General features: G+C 44.1%; 1 pseudogene; it reads left to right on the top strand.

The window, feature by feature from the left end:
- The first annotated feature begins 10962 nt into the window (after nucleotides 1–10962).
- LOC126955526 (L-lactate dehydrogenase A chain-like) lies at nucleotides 10963–12016 on the top strand (annotated as a pseudogene).
- Nucleotides 12017–16987: the final 4971 nt, after the last annotated feature.

Here is a 16987-nt window from a genome sequence, read left to right as displayed (position 1 = left end):
TTCTGTAGCAGTTGGGTGAAATGTTCTGCAAATGTCAGTTAACAGAATAGAGAAGCCAGATATAAATCCATGTACTTAGAGCCAACACATTTTTGACAAAGGTGCCAAGAACATACAACGGGGAAAGGGCAGTTTCTTCAATAAATAGTGCTGAGAAAACTGGATAACCATATGCAGAAGAATAATCAAGTCAAAATGAGTTAAAGGTTTAAATCTAAGACCTGAAACTATGAAACTACTAGAAGAAAACACAGGAAAAATAGTCCAGTACTTTGGTCTGGGTAAAGATTTTTTGTGTAAGACCTTGAAAGCACAAGCAACCAAAACAAAAACAGACAAATAGGATTACAGCCAGCGAAAAAGCTTCTGCACGGTGGAGGAAACAATCAACAAAGTGAAGGGACAGCCTACTGGATGAGAGAAAATATTTGCAAACAATCTATATGACAACGGATTAATAACCAGAATATATAAAAAGCACAAGCAATGCAACAGCAAAGAATAATAATGATGATAATAATAATATTAATCTGATTTAAAATGGGCAAAAGATCTGAACAGATATTGCTCCAAAGAAGACATACAAATGGCCAACATGTATATTAAGAAGTACTAAATATCCTTAATCATCAGAGAAATGCAACTCAAAACCACAATGAGATATCACTCTAGTTAAAATGGCTTTTATCATTTGTCATCAAAGACAGATGCTGGTGAGGATGTAGAAAAAGGGAAACCCTCATATACTACTGTGGCAATGTAAATTAGTATAGCCACTATGGGAAACTGTATGGAGGCTCTTTAAAAAGATAAAAATAGAACTACCATATGACCCAGCAATTCTACTACTGGGTATATATTCAAAAGAAAGAAAATCAACATATTGAAGAGATACCTGTACTCCATGTTTATTGCAGCCCTATTCACTGTAGCTGAAATATGGAGTCAGCCTCAGTGATCATGAACAGATGAATGGAAAAAGAAAGTGTGGCACATATACACAATGGAATATTATTCAGTCATAAGACAGAATGAAATCTTGTCTTTTCCAGCAACATGAATGAAACTGGAGTTCATTATGTTAAGTGAAATAAGCCAAGCACAGAAAGACAGATATTACAAGTTCTCATTCAGATGTGGGAGCTAAAAAAAAGTGGCTCTTATGAAGACAGAGAGTAGATTGGTGGTTACCAGAGGCCAGGAAGGGTAGTGGGGAAAGGAGGATGAAGAGAGGCTGATTCGTGGGTACAAATATACAGTTTGACAGAGGAAATATGACGTAGTGTTTGATGGATCAATAGAGTGATCACAGTTAACAATAATCTATTGCATATTTCAAAACAGCTAGAAGAGAATAGTTCAAATGTTTCTAGCATAAAGAAAAGACAAATATTTAAGGTGATGGATATTCTAATTACATTGATTAGTCTTTAAAATTTATATGAATGTATTAAATTATATGCATCATGAAATATGCAAATCTACTATGTTTCAACAAAAATAAATAAATGAGCAGAAATCTGATTCCAGCCACCCCAACAGAAAGTCATAGTCCTTTGCCCATTTTTAAAAATGGATTCTCTAGAATTTGTTCATTGAAAAAGAGTCCTGTTTCCATGATGAGAGACCATGTAACACTGAAGAGTATACAGAAATGATTCCCTGATATCTTCCCAAAAAGAGCCTCTGGACATTATTTTGGCTAATCATACACCAAAGAAAGGAAATGCCCAAGTCTTTTGAGAACTGTTTGATACCTGGTCCAAGATGACACTGAAAAATGCCAAAGGGCCATCCTGGTTCCCCCATGAGGGTAGAAGCAGTTGAGAGTCAGGTCTAATGGACTTGGGGGCTCAGGTTCATATCATAGTATGTCCACTGGGTCATTTCTCCAGTTCCCAAAGTATATTCAGAATAGACAATTTGCCAGAACTCTCATACTAGTTCCTTTACCTGTGGAGTAAAAGTTATCGTAGTAGGAAAATCCGGGAGGAACCATTATAGTAGGGAAAGTCTTCGAAACAACTCTGCCTTTGGTGTAGCTAATAAATCAAAGTCAATTTCACATTTTGTGAGATTAGTACCACCCTCAAAAATGTTAAGAGTAAACAACAGATGGTTATCATATCCTCACTTAATTCAGCAGCCCAACCTCTGGAAAAATTGGATGAATCATGGCAGAGAGCAGTGGGTTATGACAAATTTAACCAATTAATGACCCAACTGCAGCCACAGTGCCAGACATTGTATCTTTACTAGAGAAATTTAATGCAACTTCTAATGTGGCATGTGGCTATTAATGTGCTATTAATGTGCAGAATGCATTTTTAAATTATTTAATTATTTTTATTATTTTTATATCCATTAGGAAAGGTACTAGAAACAGCATGCATTCACAAGGCATGGGCATCAGTACACATTCACAACTTTTCCCTGTTGCATGAGTAGTCTCATTTTGTCCTACTTTCTATTGCAACAGAAAGGCTGAAGGACCCTGGACCGTCTAGGCACAACCCAGAATATCATATTGGTCCACCATACTGAGTCTTCCTTAAGATGTATGGGCTTCAACGGGTGGGAACTGCCATAAAGGTGAAGTTTTGAGAGGTTCACTGATCTAGGGTATGCTGGAACATCTCCTCAAAGTAAAGGACAAATTGTGGCACATTTTCCTAATACACATAAAGGTGCCATATGGGCTCAGGCAGCCATAAATGGCCAATTTTTCAAACCTCACTGCATAGCAGTTGTGTAGTTTGATAAAGACTCACTCCATTCTACCCAGGTCTGAGGGTGGACCCTGATTAGACTGAGTCAACCGAAGAATTCCCACCACCTACAAGTCATGCTTACTGGCTATGGGTGGGTGACCTGGGTTAGTCCATTCTGAATAAAGCTTGGAACTTCTGTTTGGCGACTAATGGAAGAGAATCCTGTTCTCTTCTCTAGTGAAGGTGAAAGCATGTAGCTCTGGGAGCCCCAAAGCCAGCTTGAGAGCAAAACTGATGAATGATACCTAGAGACTGGCAGAACCAAGAGGATCATAGAGAAACTAAGCTTCCATCTGATGATATGTGGACCAAGCAACCCAGAAGCCTGCTCTACCTATGAGCTTTCCCAGTGTTTGAGCCAATATGTTCCACCCTTCCAGATTACGCCACCTTGAATGAGCCTTCTGATGTTTGCAGCATATTGTGTCTTAATTCATGCAGGACCTTCTCAGCATCATGTCATCACCAAGAGAAAAAGAAATCTGGCTTCAATCCACTGGCCAGCAATGTCAACCTCTTCTAAAGGAGGTTCTGAAAGAATAGTGATAGGGGAGTTTGTTGCACAAATAGAATAAGATATGCTCTTTGCTGTCTCTGTCCCCAAAGTCCAATGATAATTGCTATTATCTCCTTCTCTCTCCCTTCCCCTTCCCCATACCCCAGCCCCTAATCAGTCCTCCTGTCTTTCCTTCTTTTCTCATCCTCTCTACCCCTCACCATGGTCAGCAAAACAAGAGCTCAAGAGATGCCAGAGCAAGTGAGAATCCTGAGAAGGCATAGGGCAGAGGGGAGGGTGCCCATGCCTATAATTTGAGATTTCATCCTTTACCTATGCCATGCTCTGGGTACAAAGGGTCTTCATCAGGGCAAGAACATTTTTTCAAACCCATCATTTACCTTATTAAAAAAAGTGTGAAGGCCATTATCAAGAAGACAAAAGGCAACAAGTGTTGGTGAAGGTGGAGAGAAAAGGAAACCCTTGCACACTGTTGGGAATTTAATTAGTACAGCCATTACAGCAAACAGTATAGAAGTGCCTCAGAAAACTGAAAAATAGAACTACCATAGGATCCAGCAATCCCACTGCTGAGCTGATATGGTTAGGCTCTGTGTCCACACCCAAATCTTTGTGTCCACACCCATATCTCAAATTCCCCATGAGTCAATGGAGAGACCAGGTGGATGTAACTGAATCATGGAGGCAGTTTCTCCCATGCTCTTCTCATGATTGTGAGTGAGTTCTTAAAACATCTGATGGTTTTATAAGGGGCTCCTTTCCCTTCACTCAGCACTTCTCCTTCCTGCCACCTTGTGGAGAAGACACATTGCTTCCGCTTGTAAGCTTCCTGAGGCCTCCCCAGCCATGTTGAACTGTCAGTTAATTAAACCTCTTTCCCTTATAAATTACCCAGTCTCAGGCAGTTTTTTATATCGTATGAAAACGGACTAATAATGAATACATATCCAAGGGAATTAAAATCAATATGTCAAAGAGGTATCTGTTCACCTGTGGTATTATTCACAACAACGAAGATATGGAAGTAACTAAAGTGTCCATTAATTAATAAATACATAAAGAAAATGTGGCATATATGCTCCGTGGAATCCTATTCAGAATTAAAAAGAGAAGGAAACCCTGTTGTTTGCATGGAGGTACATGGATAAGAATGGAAGACATTCTGCTCAGTGAAATAAGCCAGACACAGAGACAAATACTGTATGGGCTCACTTACCTGCAGAATCTAAAAAAGGTGACTTCATAGAAACAGAGTGGAACAGTGGTTACCAGAGGCTGGAGAGGGAGTCAAGAACGGGGAAAAGAGAGATGTAGGTCAAAACATACAAAGTTTCCCTTAGGAGGAGTTGGTTTTTGTGATCTGTCACATAACATGGTGACTACAATTAGTAATAATGTATTGTATATTTTACAATTACTAAAAGAGTAGATTTTAAACTTTTTCATCGTGAGAAAAGAATAAATAAGTGAGGTGATGGATATGTTACTTAGCTTGATTTAATCTTTCTACAATGTATGCATATATCAAAACATCACATCATACCCCATAAATACATGACTATTATTTGTCAATTAAATAAGTAAATAAAAATTATAATTGCAAAAAAAGCGTGAAAAGGAAACAACTCACGAATTTCCTTCTTGAGCCTCTCCTGTTGTGGATGTCAGCAAGAATCCTGGTCTTCAGCCATGACATCTGCAAAATTCAAGGCAGAGATGAATGGCCACATGCAGCAGGTCAAGGGGTCCCGTGGCTGGCCCAAGGACACAGGGAATCAGGTGCTCAATGGGGTCCCTGGAGACACGGACGGCAGGAGCCTATGCTGGGCAGGTGAATGGCTTGGATTCAACCTGGTTCTGTCACTCCTTGGCTGTGTGGCCTTGGACAAGTGATAGAATGGATTGGGTCCACAGTATCCTTGTCTGTAAAGTGGGGACAATAGTGATTGTACATACTGAGTCCCCAGTTGAATTTAACTGTAATCATAGAGTCTCTGGTCTGTGGGTGTTGGTGGTGACTCAGCTGCAGGGTGGGGAACAAGGAGGCCCCAACAGCCAGTACTAAAAAGACATCTGAAGTTGGTATGCATTCTACCCCTGTCTTAGTTTTGGTGCCCCCCAAAGCACAGCCTGAGACAGAGCTTGGGTGTGGGTAGTTTGTTTGGGAGGTGACCCCAGGAAGCAGGAGGAAGCAGGGGAAGGTGTGCTCTCAGGTCTCAGATAACGTTTTGAAACATGTACAGAAGTTCTCTATACTGTTTTGAATAACGCCCCCCCAAAATTTGTGTCCACCTGGAGCCTCAGAATATGACCATATTTGGAAATAGAGTCTTTGTGATGTAATTACTTAAATTAACGTGAAGCCACACTGGATTCAGGTGGGCCCTGAAACCAATGGCTGATGTTGTTATAGGCAGGCCATGCGAAAGCACAGAGAGGAGGCCATGTGAGGCTGGAGTGGAGACTGGAGAGAGTTTATGAGCCAGAAAGTACCAAGGATCACTGACGACCACTGGAAGCCAGGAAAGAGGCATGGGACGGTTTATCCGTCAGGGTCTCCAGGAAGGAACTAACCCTGAAGGCACCTTGACTTCAGACTTCTGGCTTCCAGAACTTTGAGCAAATAAATTCCTATTGTTGGAAGCCACCAGCTTTTGGTCATTTGTTACAGTAGCCACAGGAAACTAATAGAGTCTCCCAGAACCGCCCACCACACCTCCAGCCATGACTCATCTCCCAGCTTGCCCAAGAGTTTCTTCACTCATGCATCCATTCATTCAGTGCACATTCCCTAAGCTCCTGCTCGCGAGGATGATGCGACCTGGTGTCTGGGCTCAGTGAGCTCAGGGGCAGTGAGGGAGACACTAAATCATTGGGACACACGTGTTAAGCTTGGTGATTGCTGGAAACAAAGCAGGTCAAGAGAGCACTGAGGACAGACTCAGCTCAGCCAGGGCTGGGGGCTGTGTGCAGGGTGCAGGGCGGTAAAACTTCCCCAGGAAGACTGCTCACACAGAGAAAACAGTGTGTGCCAGGCACAGTGGGGAGACAGCGTGAAGGATTTGGGAAGAACACTGTTAGGTGCAGTGGGAGAGTCAGGAGATGAACGCTGGGCATCTCCAGCACTAAGCTGATAGGTTGTGGGCACCTGCTGCCCCCAGTGTCCCTGCATGCCCCTCCTTTCAGGAGGGTGACCCAAGCTGGGCCAAGAGAGTCCTTGCCTGGGACTTCATATATAGTCACCATAAGAGGAACTCTCTCCTGTCTGGCTTGGCTGGAGCTGGGAGTGGCCTGTGACTCTGCTTCTCCTCCTGCTTGGACAAGGCTCTTTGTCAGAGGGAGAAGATGGGACCAAGGCACAGAGGAAGGCAGTGGAGAGAAACAGAGAAAAAGAGGTTGCCTGACCATGTCTGAGGTCAGGTCCACTCCCATCCTTCCCAGTCTTACGTCAGCTTTTGTCTTATGTAAACGAGTTGGGTTTCAGACCCTTAAAACAGAAAACAGAAAACCTCCAGATGGTTTTTAAATGTGTATGTAGTGGGTTGAATGGGGTGGCCTCCAAAGGAAATTTCCACCCAGAACCTCAGAATGTGAACTTATTTGGAATTAGGGTATTTGCAGATATAATTAAGGTAAGAGTCTCAAAGTGAGTTCATGCTGGATTAGGGTAGGTCCTAAGTCCAATGACAAGTCCTCAGAAGAGAGAGAAAAGGAGAAGCCACGTTGAGAGACACAGACAGCGGAGGCCATATGGTTATGGAGGCAGAGATTGGAATGCTGCAGCCTCAGGCCACAGAACACCTAGAGCCACCAAAAGCTGGAAGAGGCAGTAAGGATCCTCCCCTAAAGCCTTCAGGATTGGGGGAATGCAGCCTTGCTGACAGCTTGAGTTCAGGGGAAAGCGAGCATGGTGGAAGAACGGGCTTTTGGCTCATTGACCCACCACTTCTGATGACTCCCAGGGCCCTCTCCTGTGTACCACCTTAGATCCTCTTGGCCTCATCTATGTATGATCACAGCCCCAGCTGTGGTGGCCAGGTGTTCACAGGCTCTGCCCAGCTTCCTGCAACAGTGACCTGACAGCATCTCACCCAATGTTTATCAATACTGGGCTTAGGATGCCACAGGAAGCCTCCTTGGGCTGGGCACATGCACTCTTCAGAACTGTGAGGAATAAACATCAAATAGGATAAACCTTAACCAACAGGGACTTCAAGTCAGTGGAAAATTGCTGCACTCTCTCTACCTTTAATGATTGCTCTGAGATGATTCTCATGGAATCATTGGAGGAGATCAGGAAGTCACAGAAGGTGGAGCCAAGACACTCCTCCACCCAAGCCTCACTTGTTGTCCCATACCTGATCCTGGGACCACACTGTCTAACAGTCCTCAAACAAAAGCTTCTGTCTCAGGCTCTGCTTTTGGGGAATCCAGGCTCGGGCAGGATTCACACATGATTCTAAAGCAGGAACTATTCCATCTGGCTGCATGTGATTGTTCTTCACAGCTAAAGCCAGTGAACAACCATGTATTAAATAAGAACCAGATGAGGCTGTTTTAACAAGTAACCTTCAGTACAGTGACTTCAAAAGGAAAGAGTTTATTTTTCACTTGTGTAGAGTCTCCGTAGATGGCCCAGGGCTGGTGAGGAGCTGGGAAGCAGGGCACTCTAGCTCGTTCTCAGCCGTCACCATGACTGGTGTCAAACAATGCTCTTGTCACATTCCTGCCTGCAGGAAGAGAGAAGAGGAAGAGTGCTCCTTTTATGGGCTCTGCTCACACCCCGTTGACCAAAATTTGTACACAAAATTTTGTTATCAAAATTTGGTCACACCCCTTGCTGCAAGGGGTGTTAAGAAAAGTGGTTTCAGCTAGATGGCCACGAACCCAACCCAAACTGGTGGATCCCATCATCAAAGGGAAATTGGATTGATGGATACTGGGAGACAAGAGCACCCTCTGCTGCCAGTCAAACTGCTTTCAAGAATCTACAACTACAGACACCCTACCATGCAAAACAAACCAACTTGGAGGAAACATAGTGAACATGAGTGGCATTGATTCAGGGCCTCCAAGGAGCAGAGTCCTTTATATTCAGATCAGCTAGTAACCTCAGAGCTGTCCTACGAGGCCTGTGCTCTATCATTCCCATTTTACAGTTGAGGAAACTGAGGCTCAGAATAAGTAATGTTCTCAAGGTGAAGAAGTGCCATAGTTGGAATTTGATATAACACAGTCTCCTTGGGCAAATATTCTTGACTCCCTTATCACACTGCCTCCCTTTGAGAGCCACTAACTTCCTGCTTCCAACTCTTTCAACTCATAATGACCCTCTCTGGGTCATTATGGTCGACAGCCTCTGGGGTGGCCCCATAAGCTGATGTTTATTGATATGGTTTGGCTCTGTGTCGCCATCCAAATCTGATATTGAATTGCAATCCCCAGGTGTCGGGGGAGGGGCCTGGTGGGAGGTAATTGGATCATGGGGGTGGATTTCCCCCTTCCTGTTCTCGTGATAGTGAGTGGGTTCTCATAAGATCTGATGGTTTCAAAGTCTGTGGCATTTCCCCCCTCTCTCACTCTCTCTCCTGCCACCATGTGAAGAAAGTCCTTGTTTCACCTTCACCTTCCGCCAAGTTTCCTGAGACCTCCCCAGCCATGTGGAACTGTGAGTCAATTAAGCCTCTTTTGTTTATAAATTACCCAGTCACAGGTAGTATCTTTATAGCAGTGTGGAAGCAACTAATACATTTATACTCTTGTGTTATCCCCTGCCCTTGAGTGTCAGTAGGACCTGTGATTTGTGACGAGATGCACATTATTATGATACAAAAGATTGTAACCTCTCTTGCTGGGTGTGAAGAAGCAAGCTGCCATGTTGTAAGATGTCCTATGGAGGGGGCCACATGGCAGTGAACTGAGGGCAGCTCCAGCCTCCATCCAAAAAGGATAGTGAGGCCCTCAGTCCAGCAGCCTGCAAGGAACTGCCAAAACCTATGAGCACAGCCTCCAGTCAAACCTCAGATGAGATCACAGCCCCAGCCAATATCTTGATTGCAGCTTTGTGAAGGCATAGAGCAGAGGACCCAGCCATTCTGTGCCCAGACTCCTGACCCACAGAATTATGAGATAATAAATGTGAAGTGGTTTAAGCTGCTAAGTTTATAGTAACATTGTTACACAGTCATACATAACTAATACAGTCTTAGTTTCTCTCTCTGAAAATGGGCAAAATATACCACCTTTCAGATGTACACTCAGCCAGTGGGAAGGAAACCATTCTCCTATACTCAGCTGTATTAGTTTTCTATAAATGTTGTCACAGAGTACCACAAGCTTAGTGGCGTAAAACAACACATATTTACTTGCTTGCAGTCCTAGAGTTCAGAATTCTGAAAACAGTCTCACTGGGCTAAAGTTGAGCATTGGCAGGGCTGGTTACTCATGGGGAGACTCTAAGGCAGAATTATTTTCTTATCTTTTGCAGCTTCTAAATTCCATTTTTTATTCCCTGGCTCATGGCCCCTTCCTTCATCTTCAAAGCCAGCAGTGTAGCTTTTTCAAAACCCTCCTTCCATCATCACATCACTTTTGTAACTCTGAGTCTTCTGTGTCCCTTTATAAAAACACTTAAGATTACATTAGGTCAACCCAGATAATCCAGGATAGTTCGTAAACGTGTGCTCTTTTAAGCTGCTAAATTTGCGGTAACATCGTTACACAGCAACAGAAAACTAATACTGTGTGTACTAGTCAAAGTTCTCCAGATAAACAGAACCAATATGATATATAGAGCGATAGAAAGGGAGGTTTATTATGGGAATTGGCTCCAGGACTTATACTACTGGGACCATCCCCATCCAGGGAAGTTGATGGTGTAACTTCCAGCAAGTCCTGGAATTCAAAGGCCCGAGAACCAAGAGCTTCAATGTCCAACGGCAGAAGACGGATGTTCCAGCTCAAGAAGAGAGAGCAAATTCATTCTTCCTCCACTTTTTTTGTTCTACCTGACCCTCAACAGATTGTTTGGTGCCCACACACATTGATGAAGGCAGAGTTTCTTTACTCAGTCTGTTGATTCAGTGCTCATCCCTTCCAGAAAGACCCTCACAGACATACTCAGAAATGTTTTACCAGTTACCTGAGTATCACTTGACCCTGTCAGTTGACACATAAAATTAACCATCATGCTATCTCAAAACCTTAATTTGATCACAGGTGCAAATTCCCTTTGCCTATAAGGTAACACACCCACCAGTTCTGAGGATTAGGACATGAACATGTATGGAGGCCATTATTCAGCCTACCACATTATCACACCTTAGGAACACAACCAATGCTAGTTACTAAGACACCCATATTCATTAGTTTGTTTTTTCATCTATTCTAGACCACCTCGTGTATGCCTGGCATGGCTCTGGTCATTGCAAATAAATGTATGATGTCTGCTCTCTAGGGGTTGAGAAAAGAAACATCTGAACAGTCGTAAAGGGAAAATTGAAAGTTTATATTTCTTCAATGCCTACCATATGTGATTACTTTTCTGTTGATCCTGTAACATATTGTGAAGAACTTGTGGCTTAAAACAACACAATAGCTGGAGCCGCTGCCACCAAGTCCAAATCTCCTTGTTGCATGCCCCCGATGGCCACCCAATGTGCATTCCCGATTCCTTTTGGTTCTAAGTCCAATATGGCAATTCTCAAGGATCAGTTGATTCATAATCTTCTAAAGGAAGAACAGACCCCCCAGAACATGATTACCGTTGTTGAGGTTGGTGCTGTTCACATGGCCTGTGCCATCAGTATCTTAACGAAGGACTTGGCAGATGAACTTGCTCTTGTTGATGTCTCGGAGAACAAATTAAAGGGAAAGATGATGAATCTCCAATATGGCAGACTTTTCCTAAGAAAACCAAAGATGGTCTCTGGCAAAGACTATAATGTAACTGCAAATTCCAAGCTGGTCATGATCGCAGCTGGGGCACATCAGCAAGAAGGAGAAAGCTCTCTCAATTTGGTCCAGTGTAATGTAAACATCTTTACATTCATTATTTCTAATATTGTAAAATACAGCCCAACTGCAAGTTCCTTATTGTTTTAAATCCAGTGGATATCTTGACTTGTGTGGCTTGGAAGATAAGTGGCTTTCCCAAAAGCCGTGTTATTGGAAGTGGCTGCAATCTGGATTCAGCCCAATTCCGTTCCCTGATGGAGGAAAGGCTGGGAGTCCACCCATCAAGCTGTCATGGGTAGGTCCTTGGGGAGCATGGATAGTCCAGTGTGTCTGTATGGAGTGGGGTGAATGTTGCTGGTACCTCCCTGAGGATTCTCCACCCAGATTTAGGGACTGATACAGATAAAGAACAGTGGAAAGAGGTTCACAAGCAGGTGGTCAAGAGTGCTTATGAGGTGATCAAACTGAAAGGCTACACATCCTGGGCCTTTGGTCTCTCTGTGGCAGATTTGGCAGAGAGTATAATGAAGAATCTTAGGCAGGTACACCCGATTTCCATCACGATTAAGGGTTTCTATGGAATAAAGGATGATGTCTTCCTTAGTGTTCCTTGCATCTTGGGACAGAATGGAATCTCATACCTTGTGAAGGTGATTCTGACTCCTGAGGAAGAGGCCTGTTTGAAGAAGAGTGCAGATACACTTTGGGGGATCCAAAAAGAGCTGCAATTTTAAAGTTTTCTGATGTCACACCGCTTCACTGTCTAGGCTACAACAGGATTTTAGTTGGAGGTTGTGCATGTCGTCCTTTTTATCTAATCTGTGATTAAAGCAGTAATATTAAGTTGGACTGGGAAAAGCATCAATTCCTAAAGTTAGAAAGAGGCATAGTTTGTAAAATCCTACAGCTATATCCTGATGCTGGATGGTACTAATCTTGTGTAGTCCTATAAGTCTACCACCTTTGAGGCACCACTGCCAACGCTGCACATGCTGCAGTTACTTACCCCTTGAGCCAGATGGATGTTTACTGTATGTTATATACTTTCCTGGCTCCTTCACCAAACATGCCTCGTCCAACATTTTTTTCCCAATCAGTCACATCCTAGAATCCAGTGTATAAATCCAATATTTCATGTCTTGTGCATAACTGTTTCACAGGATCTTATTCTGTGTGCTATATATATCAGTAGTACACATTGCCATATACTGCAAAAGAAACATCTACATATAAACAATGCAACCAACTATCCAAGTGTCATACCAACTAAAACCCCCAATAACCTTTGAACAGTGAAAAAAAATAAAAATAAAACACAATGGATATTCTTACAGTTTTGTAGGTCAAACGTCCAGCACGGGTCTAAATCAAGGTTCCAGGAGGGCTATGTTCCTTTTTGGAGGCTCCAGGGGTCAATCTGTTCCCTTGCCTTTTCCAGCTTCCAGAGGTCGCCTCCATTTTTTGTTTATGACCTCTTCCATCTCAAAACCACCAATTGTGGGCCACAATCTTCTCAGGCTGCCGTTGGTCTGGTTCTCTCTCTTCTGCCTTCCCCGTCCACCTATAAGGACCCTCTCGATTACATCAGGCCACTGAGATCATCCAAGATGAGCTCTGCATCTCAGGGATGGCTGATGTGCAAGCTCAATTTCACCTGCTGTCCTAATTTCCCTTTGCCATGAATCTAATGTAGTCACAGGTCCAGGGGATCAGGAAGTGGACATCTTTGGGAGCCATTATTTTGCCTACCATAGCATGTCACACCCAGTGATAGCATTTTTAAAGTATTATCTCATCTAGTCCTCAGAACAACCAAGTAAAGTAGTACTGTCATCATCCCTATTTTGCAGATGGGGAAATGGGGTTCAGGGGGCTTATGTAATTTTCCCAAAGTCACATGGCTGATAGTGATTATATTTGAAACCAGAGAGTTTTGGTCTAAAACCCACTCTTATAAACACTGCACCACGTTGCCTCATATGCAATACCTACTACATGCCAGTCCTGTGCTGTTTTATAAACTATAATAAGCTAGCAGTTTCCTTAATGTAAACAAACCCTTAACTTTCAAGTTTGCAACACAGAATCTCCATCAAAGAAGGGGTTTTGGACCTCCCAGTCCTAATCCTCTTTACTTCATGGACGATGGTGGTTTCTGCTACCATGACCCACCTCTCTGGCCTAGGGGAGATTGGTTGTCCCCCTTAGCCTCACAGAGCCAGATTAAGAACCAACAAGGCCAGGCATGATGACTGTCATCCCAGCACTTTGGAAGGCTGAAGTGAGAGCATCACTTGAGCCCAGGAGTTCAAGACCAGCCTGGGAAACAGTGAGGCCTCATCTCTACAAAGATGAAAAAAAACATTAGCCAGGCATGGTGGCGTGAACCTGTGGTCTCAGCTAAGCTACGGTTGCCCCACTGCACTCCAGCCTCAGTATCAGAGCAAGACCCTGTCTATAAAAGGAAAGAGAGAAAACAGAACCAACAGCTGAGCATGTCTCTGAAGCTATCTATGAGAGGGGCCAGATCATTCCAGGGAGAGTGAGATGGAGGGAATTATATTTAGCAACATTCTCTCAAGGGCAATATGACAGGAAAGAATTCTTTGAGGGGCCCCCTGGATTCAAAAATGAGACCCCCAAAGGCAGGCTTGATGATCAATAGATGGTTGATCTAATCTTAGTGGAGGGGGCTCAGTTAATTATAGTTTTATTTTACTCTGTACAGCCTGCAAATTTGGGCCGGAGCAGAATTGTTCTGACAGCAAAAGAGATGTAGAATCAGGGTTCCTACTTCCCCACACCTGCCACTCCTGCCCCCAGATGAGAATGAAGACATTTAGGGAACATGAGTTTGGAGGACAAACTCTTAGCCTGCTCAGGGTCCCCACACATTTTCACTCCCTTTACAGAGATTCTTCCCTTATAATCCCATAGTACAGTTGAGACATGACTAAAAGTTTCTATTTTATCAAGATTTTTTTCCCTAAAGTCCAAAATAAATGTGGAGAGGAACATAAAACAGCATCATTTCAGCAGGCTATGTCATCCTGGCTTCTGACCAGATCTGCTCACCATCTTAGCAACCACTGCCCCAAAGACCACCCTGCCACACACACCTGCCCTTGAGGAATGCTAACCTGAAGTGATTCAGGCAAGTACCCCCACACCAGCCCAGGGCCCACCCTCCAAGATTCAACTTCCCAGCTGAGGACCCAGCTCTTCATTTGATTAACACTGGAAGGGCCTTTTAGAGATAATTAGGCAGTGGGGCTCAGAAACCCCTACAGGAAAACACCATCTCCACCAAGCCCCTCCTTCATAAAACACACACACATACACACACACACACACACACACACACACACACACCAGGGAGAAGAAGACTGCAGAACACACACAGAATCCACAGTCACTCCTCCCAATAACTCATCAAAATGAGTACCATTACCTCTTTTTACAGAGCAGTAAACTGAGGCTTGGGAAACGTAATTTCTCCAACCCACGCAGTAACTAACAAAGCCACAGTTTGATTAAGCTTTCTCAGACTACAGAAACCATGTTGCCTCCCCATGATAAAGGAAAAAAAAAAAAAAAAAATAAGTGCACACAACTGTTCTGGCCTCCGTAGCCCACACCCCTCTCATTTCACTACTTAATATTCAAATGCAGAGAATTTCCGCACTGGAGAATCAAAAGCCCAGAGATTTTCCCTAGAAGGCCTCAGAGCTTGATTTTTCACAAATGGCCCCAAGGATGGAAAAAGTCTTCCAAATTGAGACTGGCAAGAGAGCGGGACCCATTTTGTCTGATTTTTCTTCTCTCCTTTCTTGGCACTAGTAGGCTCAGCTCACGCCAATGGAAAATTCCCAAGTGCCAAGCAGTTCTCAAATAATCTGCACGCAAAACAAAACAAAACCAAAAAAAAAAAAAAAAAAAAAAAGCCTTTCAACAGAGATAGCTCATGAGGGGTTAAGCCGAGGCTCCAGCCAAAACATAGATTTTTTTCAGATTCTTGACATCTTTTTCATGTTGATCAGGAGGTTTGTGCCCAGCCACAGCCTATGATGGCCTCAGTCTGTCACTGAGACCAGTACTGGGTCAGACCAGAGCCTGCCTTTGGACTCAAGAGGGTCCCAGGTCCAGATAGTTTGACCTCTACCAGGCCTGGGCCTGGAAATTCCGTGTGGGAAAGGACAGGGGCTGCCTGGGAGGGTTGAGGAAGAAGGGTCTGTGCTGGCTTGGACTCAAGGACGACAGATAGATGGACAGAGGTGGAATCCGGAGAGGGTGAGAAAGAAGGAGAGAGATACTGACTGTCGAGGAGTCCCTATATATAACCTAGAAGACAAAATCTGGTATAGAATGCTCTATTCATAAGACAAAAGATGTATTAATCCTATCTCGTGCAATCATATTAACAACAACATTTGTATATATTCATTTAGACAGTATTTATTAAGCACCTAAGCATCAGGCAAGAATTTGACAATGAGCAGAGCAGCCTAGGTGCCTACTGGCAGAGAGCTTTCATCCTTACCATGGAGACATGCCGTAAAAATGACAGTGACGTAGTGAACTTCAGTGCTATTTAAGGGACCATGGGAGCACATAAGACAGGGAAATCTGATGTTTATTTGGAGCTGACGTTTTTGCAAAACATGCTCCCCCACTGCAGTTCTTAATCTTCTAAAAAAAAAAAAAAAAAACCTCTCAAGGTAGGCATTACTGTGTTATCATCGGAGTCATCCCATGTTGGAGATGAGGAAACTGAGGCTCAGAGAAGTGGAGGAGCACACAGGGCAGCCTAGAAGCTAGGTGTGCCTACCCTCAGGTCTGAGACACCCTCCTTCGGGATAGCGCTGGGCTCCTCCGCTCACCCGCTGAGGGCAGGTGGGCAGGGTCTGCCGCAGCTGAGGCTGGCTAACTCCTTGTTGTGAGGAAGCTGCCTGACTGCCACCCACTCACTCAGGGGCCTTCTCGGCGAATTCAGTAGGCCTGAAAAAGAGACATGGGAGACTGAGTCAGACCCTCCAAGGTAACCTCTGATGACCCCTGTTCCCCTTGCCTTCCCCAGGCTTAGCATTATAACAACCCTGCTTCCCAGGTCAAGAGATCCCTGGGTAGTTCATAAACACAGCCCAGTTCTGTAACACCTTATGCCAAAGACCTGTAACTCAACACAGGCTCTGCCTGTGCCCACAAGCATGGGAAGATGGCTTTTCATCTTCCCTCCACTCCTTCAACCCTAGCCCCTGGGGTTAGTGATGGGCAGAATCTCTGGGGAAGAAGGACCACCTGCGACAGCACATCTTGGGGAAGGCTGTAATGACCTGTTTACATTCCCTCTACCCCAACAAGCTGTAAATTGGAGAGAGCTGAGTTCTAACCTGGCTTCACCATTTGTCTTAGCTCCAGCTGCTATAACAAAGTACCACACCGGGTGGCTTATCAACAATAGACTCCTATTTCTCACAATTCTGGAGGCTGCCAGTCCAAGATCAAGGCTCCAGCATGGCCAAGGTCTGGCGAGGGCCCCCTTCTGGGTTGCAGAATCCTGACTTCTCCTTGGATGCTCACATGGTGGAAAGAGGGCACACTGGCTCTCTGGTCCCTTCTCATAAGACATGAATTCCATCATGAGGGCTCAGCCTTCATCACCTCATCACCTCCCAAAGGCCTCACCTCCAAATGCTGTCACATTGGGGGTTAGATTTCAGCACACGAATTTGAGCGTGTTTGT

This window comes from Macaca thibetana, chromosome 5 (genome assembly GCF_024542745.1).
Source record: "Macaca thibetana thibetana isolate TM-01 chromosome 5, ASM2454274v1, whole genome shotgun sequence".
Lineage (NCBI taxonomy): Eukaryota > Metazoa > Chordata > Mammalia > Primates > Cercopithecidae > Macaca > Macaca thibetana.
The sequence above is the reverse complement of the archived record's forward strand: the minus strand, read 5'-3'. Positions and strand labels throughout refer to the sequence as shown.